The sequence below is a fragment of the Physeter macrocephalus genome, chromosome 18 (assembly GCF_002837175.3).
Source record: "Physeter macrocephalus isolate SW-GA chromosome 18, ASM283717v5, whole genome shotgun sequence".
NCBI lineage: Eukaryota > Metazoa > Chordata > Mammalia > Artiodactyla > Physeteridae > Physeter > Physeter macrocephalus.
In genome coordinates, this window is record NC_041231.1 from 65,390,851 (window position 1) to 65,408,504 (window position 17,654).

The 17,654-nt window shown below is 43.2% G+C and overlaps 1 protein-coding gene across 4 annotated transcripts in view; it reads left to right on the forward strand.

The window, feature by feature from the left end:
* Positions 1–17,654, forward strand: part of DST (dystonin) — a 512,931-nt gene that overhangs the window by 282,068 nt on the left and 213,209 nt on the right. The gene's annotated exons all lie outside the window — the stretch shown is intronic.

Below are 17,654 nucleotides of genomic sequence, written 5' to 3' on the forward strand. Positions count from 1 at the left end.
TGAAAATAAGTCATAAACCTGTAGTCAGATTTGTTAAATAATTGTGATATGGAGGTACTTTTTAAAGCCTCATATCTTCTAGGAAAATGCTGAATGAGATAGTCCTTTTTTTTTTTTTTTCACTTAAAAAAATTTTTTATTTTATATTGGAGTATGGTTGATTTACAATGCTGTATTAGTTTCAGGTGTACAGCAAGGTGATTCAGTTATATATTTATATATATCCATTGTTTTTCAGATTCTTTTCCCATTTAAGTTTATTATAGAATATTGAGTCGAGTTCCCTGTGCTATACTGTAGGCCCTTGTCGATTATCTATTTTATATATAGTAGTGTGTATATGTTAATCCCCAACTCCTAATTTATCCATTCCCCCCACTTTCCCCTTTGGTAACCATAAATTTGTGTTCTAAGTTTGTGAGTCTGTTTCTGTTTTGTAAATAAGTTCATTTGTATCGTTTTTTTTAGATTCCACACTTAAGTGGTATCATATATTTGCCTTTCTCTCTCTGACTTACTTCAGTTAGTATGATAATCTCTAGGTCCATCCATGTTGCTGCACATGGCATGATTTCATTCCTTTTAATGGCTGAGTAATATTCCATTGTAGATTATGTACTACATCTTCTTTATCCATTCCTCTGTTGATGGACATTTAGGTTGTTTCCATATCTTGGCTATTGTAAATAGTGCTGCTATGAACATTGGGTTGCATGTATCTTTTTGAATTACAGTTTCCTCCGGATATATGCCCAGGAGTGGGATTGCTGGATCATATGGTAGCTCTGTTTTTAGTTTTTTGAGGAACCTCCATTTCTGTTCTCCGTAGTGGCTGCACCAACTTACATTCCCACCAACAGTGTAGGAGGGTTCCCTTTTCTCCACACCTCCTCCAGCATTTATTGTTTGTAGACCTTTTTTTTTTTTTTTGCGGTACCCGGGCCTCTCACTGTTGTGGCCTCTCCCGTTGCGGAGCACAGGCTCCGGATGCACAGGCTCAGCGGCCATGGCTCACGGGCCCAGCCGCTCCGTGGCATGTGGGATCTTCCCGGACCGGGGCACGAACCTGCGTCCCCTGCATTGGCAGGTGGACTCTCAACCACTGTGCCACCAGGGAAGCCTGACTTTTTGATGAGGGATAGTCTTTATCTGAGGAGTTTGACATCTTAACTTCCCTGTGGTCCAGATAAAGACTGTTTGGTGGCAGAGTCAGACAAACAGCTCATCTGCTCCTCGTAAATGCATTCTTCCCAGTGCTTTGGAGGTGGACTCTGCCTAATTATCTTTGGTTAGAACTGTGCATGGCCCTCTTTATCTTGCATTGGATTCTCCATTTTTCATTGCAGAATTGGATGCAAATCAGAGCTGTCAGCCCCTTCACTAGTATTCCATCCCAGAAATGGCCTGTTAGCCAGCATTCCCTTGCAAGACAGTGTCCCTTCAAAATCTTTTCCATATCTTCTCTATTTGAGCCATTTTTACTCATTCACTTGTGTGCAGGGTTGGGCTCAGTGACGTTTGGGTTAATCTCCAAAGTAGAATAATGTACAATTCTTTGAACTTATCTTAAGCTTAGACTTAGTTTAAGCCTCTGACTTGAACTTCCCAGGTCCTGTGATACTTGTCATTCTTAGTCTAGGTGACCAGCCCATCTCCTCTTTAATCCTTGCCATTGTAAGCCAACCTCGGGTGGCCCTCCAGGCCCTGGGGTTCTGTGGAGCAGGCTCAGCCGCCCCTTCTTGGGCATCTACTGAATGTAAATCTCATAACCTGTGATAACTTCACTAGGGTAAAGAGGTGTAAGTAAACAAAGGAAGTATCTTAGATTTGCATATTGCTTTGGAAGTGGAAAAACACTTTCAGACACATTGTGTCTTTTGATCATTCTTAACAACTGTATTAAAAAGGTGAAATAGACAGTTCCTCTTTGGAAGGAAGAAGTGGAAACTCAGGTTAAATAAGGTCCTTAAGGGAACACAGCAGATAGGAGTAGCTGAGTTTAAATGATGGCACAGCATCCTACTTTGATGAGCTGTCAGAGTTCTGAAGGAGATGCTGTGAACTTGGAGCAGGGGTTGATGTTTATAAGAGCTGATGTTCATATGGGGAGGATGAGTGTTACCAACAGAGGTGGCAGAGGCAGAGCACGTTTGGGGACAGGGAGTGATGAGCTCAGGGTCTGCACCTTGTGCAGGGACCCTTCTTTGTCTGACTCACATGCTCCCTGGACTAGTGACGGGAGTCCTGCCTTTCCCCTTGAGCTGTGCCCACAAAGCATTCTTCTTTCTTGAGTTTCACACATCCCACCTCTTCCCAGTCCCGTGATGTTGCTCTCAGCCAAGATTGTTGTTTTCTCTATTTATAGGTCATTGGTTCTCTAACAGACCACATGTAAGTGTCACCTAAGGAGCTTTTAAAAATATAGGTGCCTGGGGGCTTACCAGTGGTAAAGAATCCACCTTCCAGTGCAGGGAATGAGGGTTCAGTCCTGGTCGGGGAACTAAGAACCCACATGCTTGGTGGCAACTAAGCCCGTGTGCCACAACTACTGAGCTTGTGCGCCTCAACTAGAGAGCTCACCTGCAGCAAACTAGAGAGCCCACTTGCTCTGGAGCCCGTGCACCACAACTAGAGAGAGAAAACTCGCATGACACAACTAGAGAAGCCTGTGCGCTGCAACGAAAGATCCTGCTTGCTGCAACTAAGACCCGATGCAGCCAAAAAATAAAAAACAAAAAAAAAAAGCTAAAGAAAATAAATAAATAAAATAAATATTAAAAGAAAAATATAGGTGCCTGGATGTCAACTCTAGTGATTCTAATATAAAGGATCACCGTGGGCCAATGATTCTGATGGTCAAGACTGTGGCTAGGGCGCAGTCTTCATATTCTCAAGTGGACCCTAGGGTCCCTGTGGTGCTAGAATCATCTCCAGTTGAAGCTTTACCCTGGATTTAACTGAATCAGAATATCTTATGACGGAACGTGAGAACACTGCGTACGTTTCAGGCGCCCTCTCACGTTTCTTGAAAACATGCTAAATTCTGAGAACCAGCTTCACCCTTCGTTTTCTCCTCATTGTGGGTTTTCTGACAAGCAGTGTGGATCACGGGCCCGGAGGCAGGAGGTGTGAGTTCTCGCCAGCCTTTGCCGCCAGAGAGCTGTGTGCCTTGGACGCCTTCTTCATTTCTCCGGGTCTCGGCTTCACTTTCCAGAAAAGGAGGATGTGGGGCTGGTTGACAACATGACTGTTATTAGGCATGGTATTTGTGGAGTGCTACTGCATGCCAGACACCCCCCACTGTGCTGTTTAACCATCATGAAATGGTTCTGTTGTTTGCTGCATTTACAGAGGAGGACATGGAGCCTCAGGAGACATAGTGACTTGCTCAAGTCACTCAGCCAGGACGTGGAAGGGCTTGGATCTCACACAGAATAATCTCCAAGCTGAACTTTGAACTGATGTCATTTCCCTACCTTTCCCCACATACAGCTCTTTCACTTTTACATTCCTACAAATCCATTCATTTCATTGCATACATTTTTGTTGAGTGTTTTCACCCCTTCCTCCATCCGTCTCTTTTTTGATTCCTCTACCAAACATTTATTAGGCACCTGTTATATACTGAACCAACACTAGGCACTTATATCCCATTGTTTGTTCATTATAAATGATGGGGACCGTGGCTATAAACTTGGTCACCTGAAAGGCTTTGGGGATGAGGATCTTTAATATAGTTGTTCCCTCTTTACCCACAGGGGATACATTCCAAGGCTCCCAGTGGAGCCCTGAAACTGGATAGTACTGAACCCTCTGTGTATATACTGTGCTTTTTCCTGTTCTTACATACCTATGATAAAGTTTATACATTAGGCACATTAGGAGACTATCCAAGTTGCCAGCATCACTGCTTTTGCACTTTGTTATTAAGTTATTAAGTAAAATAAGGGTTCCTTGAACACAAGCAGTGGGATACTGAAACAGTCAGTCTGATGTAACCAAGACATACACGTAGTGACTAGTGAGATGTTTCCTGTTGGGAGTGGGACAGACCGGGATGGTGCAAGATCTCAACCTGCTCCTCAGAACGTCGTGCCATTTAAAACTTAAGAATTGTTTATTCTGGGAGTTTTCCATTGAATATTTTTGGACTGTGGTTGACTTTGGGTATTGAAACCACGGGAAGCAAAACTGTGGATAAGGGGGACTATTGTCATTTTAACGTCCCACCCTGTCATACAGCTGTGTTAACTACTGAAAACTGAACTCTGTTCATGTTCCTTTTCATCCTTTGGTGAATTGCAGTAAACAGGGCAGTGACATACAGGAGAGAAGCCAAGGAGGGAAGGGTGGCGAGGGGTGTGGATAGTGTACAAATTACATTATCAGCATCTGAGTAATGATGGGTTAGATATTTTCATTCATTGACTTTCTAAATTATGAAAACAAAATAATTGAGAACTATCTCAAAAATGTTAGAATAATACCTTAATATTCAACCTCACTGAAATGTAATACTTATTCAGTATTTTTTTCTTTAACCAAGTCTTCTATGAATCTTAGGCTATAGAATCGTGCTTAGAATTCAAGGACTAGGGTAAAATCTAAATATTTCTACTTTTCCACGGTAGCTTTGCTCTCTAGATCTTGAAAGCAAAGGTCATTTGGTTTATAGTTGACTAATTAACATTTCTTTCTGAACCATTTCATCTTTTTTAATGAAAATGAGTTTATAGATTTTTAAATTTCTAGTCTTCATTTGGATTTCATGACCCAGTTTGTGAAAGTTTAGTTATAAAATCGTTGCACAGAATTGGATCTCTATCAGCAATAGAATGCCTGTATCTTTTCAGTTAAATGAAGGACATGCCAAGTTTAAAATCCTTTACTATACAGGAAAAATAGTAATATCTGTGTTAGTTTTCCCCCATAATTAGAATAAGAAATAAATGAGCATTTGCTAAAGGTAGCCATCAGTGTAGAGCATTAGCACTTGAACTTTATCAACTTTTTACTTTTATCCTCAATTTAACTCTTCCTTTTAGGAAGGCAGTTTTTTAACCAGATAGCATTTTCAAAATATGTGTGCTGTCTTTACAGTTAAGAATATTTTGTGGAGCCTTTTCACACATTTTTGAAACTTGGAAGCAGACACTAAAAATGTGTTGATTACATTGGTTTCTGCCAAAATAGTTGAAACGTCGTTGAAGAGATTATCTTTGGAAGCAAACATCTTGGCTTGGAAATATTTGCGTGTTTTGACACATTCAATGTGGAATTTGCTTTTGCCTGAATACAGTGTCAAGCAATGTGAGCAAAAAAATGTAAGGAATAATCCTCAGTCTGGTGCAGTCACTTCCACTCATGTGGGGCAGGCACCATTGTGAACCATGTGTGTGCGTCGGCATCTTGATGAGAGGAAACCAAGGCCCAGGAAGCAGTGGGGTCGGGGATGGAACACAGGTCACCGCCCTCCACAGCTCTGCAACAACCTTGCTCCCAATGATAAACTTTCACTCTTGAAATAATTATGTTAAAAGAGGTGGAAGCATCTTGAGATCACCTTTTCCAGCCTGCTGCTTTCATCCTTGTTAATACCTGAACTCTCTCAATTAGAGTATAAACTGTTGTTTATTTTAACAAAAATATATGAAGGAATTGAAATTCCCTGGATGATACTCGTGTCTAGCCAGTAGGGATTTGGGTTCTGCAGGGAGAACATTTGACAGCTACCCTTCCCATATCCACTGTGTATCCCTTAAATCAGTTTTTCCTTCTGTAAAATGAGCTGGTTCATTGATAGATAAAACTCTTCCTGAAATGCTGTAGGGCGTTGCTATAGATTTGGTGTTGGTGTAGCAGAGGAAAGGGGACTTAGGAGCTCTTGAGTCAGAGGACTTAACATTTTTTTTTCAGTTTTATTTTTTTTTATTGAAACATAGTTGATTTACAATGTGTTAATTTCTGCTGTACAGCAAAGTGATTCACTTATACATACATTCTTTTTTATATTCTTTTCCATTATGGTTTATCACAGGATATTGAATATAGTTCTCTGTGCTACACAGTAGGACCTTGTTGTTTATGCATTCTATACATAAAAGCTTACATCTGCTAATCCCAACCTCCCACTTCATCCTTCCCCCAGCCCCCTCCCCCTTGGCAACCACCAGTCTGTTCTCCATGTCTGTGAGTCTGTTTCTGTTTTGTAGATAGGTTCATTTGTGTCCTATTTCAGATTCCACATATAAGTGATATCATATGTTATTTGTCTTTCTCTTTCTGACTTACTTCACTTAGTATGATACTCTCTAGTTGCATCCATGTTGCCGCAAATGGCATTATTTTGTTCTTTTTCATTGCTGAGTAGTAGTCCATTGTACGTATGTACCACATCTTCTTTATTCATTCATTTGTTGATGGACATTTAGGTTGTTCCCATGTCTTGGCTACTGTGAACAGTGCTGCTGTGAACATAGAGGTGCATATATCTTTTTGAATTATAATTTTATCTGGATATATGCCCAGGAGTGGGATTGCTGGATCATATGGTAATTCTATTTTAGTTTTCTGAGGAACCTCCATACTCTTTTCCACAGTGGCTGCAACAACTTACATTCCCACCAACAGTGTAGAAGGGTTCCCTTTTCTCCACACCCTCTCCAGAGTTTGTTATTTGTAGACTTTATTTATTTATTTTTGGCTGCGTTGGGTCTTCGTTGCTGTGCACGGACTTTCTCTAGTTGCGGCGTGTGGGCTTCTCATTGCGGTGGCTTCTCTTGTTGCGGAGCACGGGCTCTAGGCTCACGGACTTCAGTAGTTGTGGCTCACGGGCTCTAGAGCACAGGCTCAATAGTTGTGGCGCACAGGCTAAGTTGCTTCGCAACTTGTGGGATCTTCCCAGACCAGGGCTTGAACCCGTGTCCCCTGCATTGGCAGGCAGATTCTTAACCACTGTGCCACCAGGGAAGTCCCTGTAGACTTTTGAATGATGGTCATTCTGACCAGTGTGAGGTGGTGCCTCATTGTAGTTTTGATTTGCATTTCTCTAATATTAGCGATGTTGAGCATCTTTTCATGTGCTTATTAGTCATCTGTATGTCTTCTCTGGAGAAACCAGAAGACTTACATTTAATGCAGGTCATACTTTCCATGTCTGTGAACTAGGGTGGTTTCTTATTCTGAGGATTCAATGAAGTAGTATGTGGGAGAAAGACTTAGGAGGTTGCAGGCGCTTTATAACTTCTGTCTCACCACTGTCTTCTGCTCCTGTTGAAAAGAGGACACATGTTGTGACCATCTGTTGTGAAGAGCCCTTCTTTCTTTCCTTGGACATAAGGTATCCTTCTACACCAGCAGAGCTGCCTCTCATCCCCCAGGGCCATTCTTCTTTTGACCATTTCTTCAGCAGATGTTTAGTGAATACCTATAATGTGTCAGACAGTGTGTTCTCTAATTCTACCATTAGCTTAAAATTCTGTCAATTTCTTGGAACAGAAATAACCCCTGGGAGGGACCAAGTCTTAAAACTAATATGTTTATTTGCAGCTCAGTCCAGATGCATCCAGAGGGCCTATTGCAGCAGCTCTGGAAGAAGAAGGATGTGAATCTAGGGGCAGCTCTGCTGCTCTGTGGCGAGGCTGACAGTCAAGGGCGTGTGTCTAGTCTAGTGAGGGGACCTCTGTGAACCCTGATGCTTTGTTTCTGTGAGAGATCCATGGGTGGGTCCTCCTCTGAAAATGAGAAGTGTTTTCTGTAGCAGCTGCTTTGCCAGTGTAGAGGCTGGGAAGCTCCAGGGGAAGGGTCTTGACCTTAGGGTTGAGGGGAGCTGGGGGCTACCCCTAACCCTGACCCAACCCGGGTGCAGACATCTCCCCAGCATTGAAGAGTGAGTACCCACTGGGCCTCCTGAGGAAAGATCTGTCTGAGTTGTACGGGTACATTTCTTTTCTAAATATGAAGGAGAGATTTCACTCTCCTCTTGCAAATTCTGAGTTGGAATTTAGGAGACATAGGTCCATCCCCTCGGCCCCTGCCTGCTAGAGTGCTGAGACCCTGGGCCAGTCCCCTCACCTCCTTTGGCCTCAGCTTGTTCACCAGTGAAACCAGGGAGTTGCCAGAGGGCTTTGTGACCTTCCAGTTTGAGTTCCCCGGATTCCTTAATCCTTTACTATTTTTATAGCCTCTCTAAGTTAAATTTCTCATTTCTCTTAACTTCAGAGACATTGCCTTTCTGGTGTCACATGTCGATTATTTAAATAGTAAATTTGATTAAACTTTTTAACCTTTTCAATAAATTATAGTTATTTAAAAATTTTTTTAAGTTGCATATTTGCCTTGTATAGAATAAAATACAATAAAAATGTGAATAGTCTCCTAGGGAGTATGTGAGTCAGCTTTGGAAGTTGGCTGTAGGTGTGCCCTCCCCTCCCTGCATGCCAGAACCATGACAACATCCATAAAAATCAGTTGTGGCTGTCGCCCAGTCGTCTAATGGCATTGACTTTACTCAGAGGACTTCCAGGCTTGCAGCCTCAGCTGACCAGAAGCCGGAGGCTGTGGCGATTCCCGCAGCAGGTAGCGGGCCAGTCCGCTGTCAGCTGGGAGTGAAATCAGAGTGAACTCTCAAATGGGGGGTGTTGGCTTGTTTTCTTTCATTGAAAAGGCATTTCAAGGCTATGTCCTGGGTCAAGTTTATGAAATTGTTTTACAGAAATGATTTCGATGACACTTAGGTAATGTGGGGCTCTCACTTTTTTTTTTTTTTTTTTTTTGAGATCCTCAAACCTTTTATTGACAGCAAAACTTCCGGCAGTTGAATGTGAGCCACGTGAGGGTGGCGGGCGGGCGCTTGCGAGGCAGGGTGGGAGATGGGCAGAGAGCCCCTGGCAGGGACGCCCCTCCTCCCTTGGGACACTGCGAGGGGCGTGGCTGTGGCTGTCACGGGCTGGGGGAGCATACATAGCACTGTGGGCAAGACTAGGGCAGCAGGAGGGGGAGCGTAGGGCGGCCACCTCAGAAAGACCCACCCAGGCCACAGAGACACCCAGGGACGTGGGGCCACGAGACACAGACATGGGGACACGTGGGGCCAGGAGGACGCGAAAGGGGGTGATGGGCGTCTGGAGACACAGAGGCGGACACACCCAGAGAAATGCGGAGTGGAGGGCAGGGCTCTGGAGAGTAATCTCGGGGGCTGGGCTCACCGCTGGCCACTCCTGGGCGGTGGTCGGTGTGTTTGGTGATTATTGCAAAGTGAGCTTAATGGGCAGCCATTTACTTTCTAAAATGACAAGGTTCACATGAGAGGCTAAAACCCATTCATACCAAATGAAAACGTGACACGTTTTTCTGATCTTTCCTCCCCGCCTCCCCACCACCCTCCTCCCTCCTCCCTCCCTCCTTCCCTTCCTTCCTCCCCCTTCCCTCCCCCCTCCCCTCCTTTCCTCCCCCTTCCCTCTCTGTCTCCCGCCCCTTACTCAGCAGATGGTAAGTGAGCACCTAGTCTGAACATGTTGGTCAGGGTATGGGGAGGATGTTCCAAGGGGAGAAGTAGCCTGAACAGAGGACCCGAGAAGAGAGGGAGTGTGTAGTCCACATGGTCTGACGTTCGTATGGTTTGATCGTGGAATAGAAGGAGAATGGCTTGGGTCTGGGCAGACCAGCCGAGACTAACCTGGATTAATGTACCTGCGGAGTGAGAGCAGGGCAGACGTGGTGCAGTGCAGCTGGTTAGGAGGCTGTTACTAGTCCCGACACTGAGGCTTAGTTCCAGAGGAAGGGGAAGCTCTCCTGAGCCCGGTATTGTTCTAGGTCTATCATGACTATGTCTTAAAAGATGTTGGTGTTAACACTGGAGACTAGAGGCGATGGTCCTGAGTAAAGATAATAGTTGCTTCAGCTCATCGTTGGCCATGGGGAAATGGAAGAAATGGGGCTATAAGACCCTCTTCTCCCTTGAATCAGTCTTGGGGCAGCTCATGCACCCCTGGAATCAGGTGCTTCGGTCTCCCCGGCTTCATGGGAAATTCGCCGATGAGCATGTTTGGCAGAACTGCTGCCTCGGCAAGGTCAGGATGGGGAATTGGAGGAGAGACCGATGACCCTGTGCTGTCTCGCAGTGCCTGATCCCCTCCTGTGCCCACCACTTCCTCTGTGGCATTCCACCAACCGTCTAATTTCCTTCTTTCCTGAGAAAACAGAATCATGAGCAAGAACTCCCTCCCTTTTTATCTGGACACCTCTCCTTACTTTTTGTGGAGTGTTTGGGGTGGAAGCCAAGTCTCGACGGGTTGAGGAGTAAAGATAATAAAGATTATAAAACACAGAATGTTTTTTTTTTTTCCAGTTGCTTTACTGAGAAGAGAGGTGATACTAAGTACAGGGGAAACTGGGTTTATGAGGGTTATTTGTTTTTATTTATTTTAGGATGGAAGAGCCTTGGGCATCTTACATACTCAGAGCAAAGACCCAGGTGAGGGGAGGGTCACTGATAGTGAGACCCCCCTCATCCCAGGAGGTGGAGGATTCACAGGAGGGAAGCAGGTCAGGAGGAAGCAAAGGTCAAGGGTGACAGGGTGGGGCAGTGAGGGCGCTCTTACGTGTGTCACTGTTTTCTCTGTAAAGAAGATGAAAAAGTGATGCCAGACATAGAAAGAAGAGGGGGTGGGGTACGAGTTTTAGGCATTTCGTGAAGAGTTGGCAGAGATGCTGTGAGGGATAGAAAAACCGGCTGTTTAGGACACTGAGAAGAAAAGGCAAGTTTCCTGGAGCCCCCGGCTGAGATCAGAGCTGGGATTCGTGGAGGCAGTGGTCCACGTGGTGGTATGGTTTCCTCTAGTTCAGGTGTATACTCAGGGCAGGGGTGGAGAAGACACACCGCTGCCTGGATCAGCGTTGAGGTTTGGCTGAGTGGTTGCAAGGTGAGGACAGGGTGAGGGAGTTGAGGATGGTGGTTGAAGTGACGGATCATGTGGTGCAAACCGAATGGAGAAGGAGGTAAAGAGAGCAGGGGGCTCAGAGAAGGGGCAGAATCAGGCCAGTGGAGGAATGTGAGATGTTGCTGAGCCTGGTGGTTAGTCCAGCTGGAGTTAAGGAATGAAAGTACTGGAAGAATGGACATTGCTATCAGAAGGTAGAGACCTGAAGTGGACTAGGTCGGGTTCAAGGTGACAAGATCCAGGCTGTGGCCACAGGTGTGTGTGACCGGCTGACATGGAGGGAAGACAAAGCCCTGTGAGGATGAGGCCCTGGATGCAGACGGGGACAGCCAGCCCGGTGTCAGACCGCTGGGGAGTGTGGGTCATCTTGAGGACAGGAAGAAGGTGGTGGCACAAGAGTGACGTGCTGTGTGAAGGCAAGGTCTTTGTGCCCGTGGATAATGGTTTGAAAACTACCGGTTTTCACTGGGAACGTTCGAAACACATGCCCTGCCCGTGGGCCCGGTGGTGTCCAGGACTTGAGTTAACGCAGTGCAGTGGGGGGACCTGGGTTTCAGTAAAAAGGCAGAAGCGGGGCAGGGTGATGAAGCTGAGGCAGACTTGGTTTCCCACGGAATAGATACTTCTGGAAAGTCGGGAGTGGAGGCAGTCTGGGTCTGGGAGATGAAGCAGAGATGAAACGTGGCCGGAGAGGCTCAGTGGGAGGAAGAACTTGCACCTGGGGGGCAGCCGCAGTGACCCGGATGAGAGGCATGAGGGCTTCCAATTTCAAAAAGGAACTTGGGTCTAAAGTATCTTGTTTGTGTTAGATGAGAGCTGACAGATCGCTGGTGAGAGGCTTGAAGCAGCAAATACTGCTCATGAAGTTGTGGTGGGAGAAGCTGACATTTGTAGAGTTTTCTATCTGCCAGGCCCTGTGCTGAGATAATGCAGATTATCCTGTCTAAACTTTAGAACTGCTCCAGGAGGAAGATGTTATTATGGCATCATTTAAGTTTTAAAAATGAGGAGAATCTTTTCTTTGCTTTAATTGAAGGACAGTTAATTTACCATGTGGTGTTGGTTGTAGGTGTACAGCAAAGTGATTCAAGTATACATATATTTATATATATTCTCTTTTAGATTCTTTTCCATTACAGGTTATTACAAGATATTGAATAGAGTTCCCTGTGCTGTACAGTAGGTCCTTGTTGTTTTATCTCTTTTATATATAGTCGTGTGTATCTGTTACTCCCAAACTCCTAATTTATCCCTCCCCTCCCTTTCCCCTTTGGTAACCATGTTTGTTTTCTATGCCTGCGAGTCTCTTTCTGTTTTGTAAATAAGTTCCTTTGTATCATTTTTTTTAGATTCCATATATAAGCTATATCATATATTTGTCTTTCCCTGTCTGACTTACTTCACTTAGTCTGATAATCTCTAGTTCCATCCATGTTGAGTAGCTCTGGGTCTTAATCCTCTTAGTCGTTGCAGTTGGGATTTGAAATTGAAACCGTCTCTGCTCTCTGTGTGCCTCCAGGATTCGAAGGGAGGAGCCTTGGTTACTTCCTAGAATCCCACCTGTCCTGCCCTTGATGGAAGAGCCAGGCCGTTTTGCTGAATGCACAGATTTTACATTAGGAGTCATGAGTGGCAACTGCAGACTTAACAACGTTTAGCATTTGGTTTATTTTGCTTTTTAATTTTGTTTACACCGTATCATGAAAAGTTTGATAGACTCAGATAGGTAGTGGCTAGTGGTAACAGTATATCTAAAAATGCCTTGATTTCCCTATGGGTTTACTACTCAGTTAATTGGAAATCCCAGGAGAAGCTGAAAGACAACATGATAGTGGTCTTTGATATGTTAAAGTTTGGTTCATAACATATTTGAAAATACCCTTTAAAACTATAGCTTTTGAATCAGCGTATGCATGTGTAATGGTCTGATACGGTGTGTGTGAGAGTAACGTGCTGAAATATGATTTGGGAACTTTCGGGAACTTATTTAATAAAATATACTGTTTTCTCCTGGTTGATGTTTAGCCATATTCAGACCTCTAAACTCTTCTTCCTTAATATCTTTCCCTGGGTGTGATGGGCAGTGCTGCAACTATTAAACTTACCCTGTGGTTGAAACGTTTTGGCAGCCCTTGTTAATAGGCAGTTACCTTTGTGACTGGACTGGCGTGGAACACTCTTGACCCGGCAGAAACCAGTTCCCGCCTCTGCCCAGCTATCGCCCCTTTCTTCATATAGCTATAAATACCACCCATGTAGCTCCTGCGTTCTTAGGGTTCCCAGAAGCAGCTGATTTTATATATCTATATATATAATTTTTTAAATTTTATTGAAGTGTAGTTGATTAACAATGTTGTGTTCATTTCTGCTGTACAGCAAAGTGACTCAGTTATACATATATACATTTTTATATATATTCTTTTCCATCATGGTTTATCATAGGATATTGGATATAGTTCCCTGTGCTATTATACAGTAGGACCTTGTTGCTTATATCCATACTATATATTCTAATTTGCATCTGCTAATCCCAAACTCCCAGTCCATCCTTCCCCCACCCTCCTCCCCCTTGGCAACCACAAGTCCAAAAGCAGCTGATTTTATGATCTGTAAAGGCTCTTGTGAAATTTTACGTAGAGGTTCAACTTTTCATTTACAGTTTCCTAGATTCGTTTCTCTGAACCTTGTTTTCAGAGATTTCAATTGGTTTGAGGCAACAAATTTGAAAACTTTTATCTTTTATTCCTTTTCCTAAGAGAATTGGGAGAATAATAAAGCCAAGTATTTGCTTCTCCCTTTGTCAAAAAAAAAGAATAACCACAGCAATAAAATAACCAACAAATTGAAAGTGTACTTACTGTGTGCCAGGCATTACTCTGTGTCCATGTTGTTGAATTTGCACAACACAGTGTAATGACTGTTATCATCCTTGTTTTACAAGTGAGAGAACGATCTTAAAGCAGATAAGTAACTTGAACATGTAGGTGGTAGAGATGGGATTTGAACTCCTGGGATGTGCTGGAAAGGCTCGCCGGCATGATTTTAGGGCAGAATGTCAGTTGGAAGTTGGGTGATGTTTCTGCTCTTTTTTTCCCCCCATGTTTTAAAAAAAACATTACCAAAGGGTAGAGGCGGGGGGAAGGATAAATTAGGAATTTGGGATTAATAGATATACACTACTATATATAAAAGAGATAACCAACAAGGACCTACCTTATAGCACAGGGAACTGTACTCACTATCTTATAATAATCTATAAGGGAAAAGAATCTGGAAAAGAATATATAAATATGTAACTGAATCACTTTGCTGTACACCTGAAACTAACACAGCCTTGTGAATCAACTATACTTCAATAAAATGAAAACAAAAACAAACAAACAAAAAGAAATCCTTCCCATACATCCTATATAACATGTTCATGCACACAGTTCTTTCCTGTGCTGTGGAGATGAGCACAGATTCCTAGGAAAGATGACTAAATTGAGATACTCCTGCACTTTCAAATACTGGCCCTGTGTGGGGAGCCTTGCTCCGGCTGTGTCTGGGTGTGAGCTGCCTGGCACGGCTGCGTCACCCAGTACTGGATGGAGAGAGGTGTGTGGGCCTACATCCCTTCCACAGGGTGCTGGCAGAGCTGGTAGGCCTAGGGTGGGCTTAGCTGCCACGTATTCCTGCCCCAGGTCCCTGGGTTGGCCTGTAGTCCTCTGGCTCCTGGGGCAGCGGTAGGAATAAAGGGCTTTCTGTTTGTACCTAGCATTGCCCAGTATAAAAGGCTTTCTTTGTTTTATTTTATTTTTTTAAATGTTATTGAAGTATAGTTGATTGACAGTGTCATGTTAATTTCTGCTGTAGAGCAAAGTGACTCAGTTATTATACATATATATTCTTTTTCATATTTTTTATTATGGTTTATCACAGGATATTCATCTGCTAATCCCAAACTCCCAGTCCATCCTTCCCCCACCCTCCTCCCCCTTGGCAACCACAAGTCCAAAAGCAGCTGATTTTATGATCTGTAAAGGCTCTTGTGAAATTTTACGTAGAGGTTCAACTTTTCATTTACAGTTTCCTAGATTCGTTTCTCTGAACCTTGTTTTCAGAGATTTCAATTGGTTTGAGGCAACAAATTTGAAAACTTTTATCTTTTATTCCTTTTCCTAAGAGAATTGGGAGAATAATAAAGCCAAGTATTTGCTTCTCCCTTTGTCAAAAAAAAAGAATAACCACAGCAATAAAATAACCAACAAATTGAAAGTGTACTTACTGTGTGCCAGGCATTACTCTGTGTCCATGTTGTTGAATTTGCACAACACAGTGTAATGACTGTTATCATCCTTGTTTTACAAGTGAGAGAACGATCTTAAAGCAGATAAGTAACTTGAACATGTAGGTGGTAGAGATGGGATTTGAACTCCTGGGATGTGCTGGAAAGGCTCGCCGGCATGATTTTAGGGCAGAATGTCAGTTGGAAGTTGGGTGATGTTTCTGCTCTTTTTTTCCCCCCATGTTTTAAAAAAAACATTACCAAAGGGTAGAGGCGGGGGGAAGGATAAATTAGGAATTTGGGATTAATAGATATACACTACTATATATAAAAGAGATAACCAACAAGGACCTACCTTATAGCACAGGGAACTGTACTCACTATCTTATAATAATCTATAAGGGAAAAGAATCTGGAAAAGAATATATAAATATGTAACTGAATCACTTTGCTGTACACCTGAAACTAACACAGCCTTGTGAATCAACTATACTTCAATAAAATGAAAACAAAAACAAACAAACAAAAAGAAATCCTTCCCATACATCCTATATAACATGTTCATGCACACAGTTCTTTCCTGTGCTGTGGAGATGAGCACAGATTCCTAGGAAAGATGACTAAATTGAGATACTCCTGCACTTTCAAATACTGGCCCTGTGTGGGGAGCCTTGCTCCGGCTGTGTCTGGGTGTGAGCTGCCTGGCACGGCTGCGTCACCCAGTACTGGATGGAGAGAGGTGTGTGGGCCTACATCCCTTCCACAGGGTGCTGGCAGAGCTGGTAGGCCTAGGGTGGGCTTAGCTGCCACGTATTCCTGCCCCAGGTCCCTGGGTTGGCCTGTAGTCCTCTGGCTCCTGGGGCAGCGGTAGGAATAAAGGGCTTTCTGTTTGTACCTAGCATTGCCCAGTATAAAAGGCTTTCTTTGTTTTATTTTATTTTTTTAAATGTTATTGAAGTATAGTTGATTGACAGTGTCATGTTAATTTCTGCTGTAGAGCAAAGTGACTCAGTTATTATACATATATATTCTTTTTCATATTTTTTATTATGGTTTATCACAGGATATTGAATATAGTTCCCTGTGCTATACAGTAGGACCTTGTTGTTTTTCCATTCTATGTATAATAGTTTGCATCTGCTAATTCCAAACTCCCAGTCCATCCTTCCCCCACCCCACCCTCCCCTTGGCAACCACAAGTCTGTCCTCTATGCCTTTGAGTCTCTTACTGTTTCGTAGATAAGTTCATTTTCAGTTACACATAGATATATGTATATTGTTTTTCAGATTCTTTTCCATTATAGGTTATAAAAAAGTATTGAATATAGTTCCCTGTACTATACAGTAAGTCCTTATTGTTTATCTATTTTATGTATAGTAGTGTGTATCTGTTATGCCCATACTCCTAATTTACCCCTCCCCGCCTTCCCCTTTGGTGACCATAAATTTGTTTTCTATGTCTGTGAGTCTACTTCTATTTTGTATATAAGTTCATTTGCATCATTTTTTTAAGATTCCACATATAAGCAATATCATATATTTATCTTTCTCTGTCTGACTTAATTCGCTTAGTATGATAATCTCTAGGTCCATCCATATTGCTGCAAATGGCATTATTTCATTCTTTTTTACGACTGAGTAATATTCCACTGTGTGTGTGTGTGTGTGTGTGTGTGTGTGTGTGTGTGTGTGTGTGTGTGTGTGTATGCGCCACATCTTCTTTATCCATTCATCTTTCTAGGCTAAGGGCTATCTTTGGTCTGGGTTTTCTACTTTCAGTTGCCTGACTGCCTGTTTGGACCTTTGCCTTCTGTGTTGTGTTTACAGTGTCTTAGCCTCTCAGAGTTTAGACTGAAAAGAGTCTTGAACATTATCTGCTTCTGCCTCCTTCCTCCTCATAGATGAGGATGTTGACTCATGGATGTGAAATGACGGGTTCAAAGCTATGGGACTAGCGGCCAGGACTGGGGCCAGTGTCATGACTTCAGGCATTTTCTTCCTGGTGCAGGATGACTTGTCCCCTCTCTGTTTTGCTTCCCATCTGACCCTGGCTGGCCTCCTGTCCTCTTGATCCCCTGGCTTTGCTCCTGCACTGGCTGAGGGAACAGTTTGCTGGTGTTACTGCCAGTTTGGAAATCACTATGTGACCCCTGCCGAAGTCAGTTGGTGCCTTAATGTCATTATCAGCAGGTTAATAAGTAGTACCCTTATCAAAGTGTGACTTGCAGATGTAAATCGTGTGAACTGGGGACCTGTTTTATTATTGTTTAATGGAAGAGACTTTTAAAAATTAATGAAAACAAAGTATAAGGAAAATTATTTGATAAAAGTTTCCCATTGAGTAAGCTGAATGAGTCATGAGAAAATTAGAGAGACCTCAAGCCAAATTGTTATGTAATGTGGTTAATTGGAGAGGGTGCTGTTTTCCTTTTCTGTTCTTTACACAG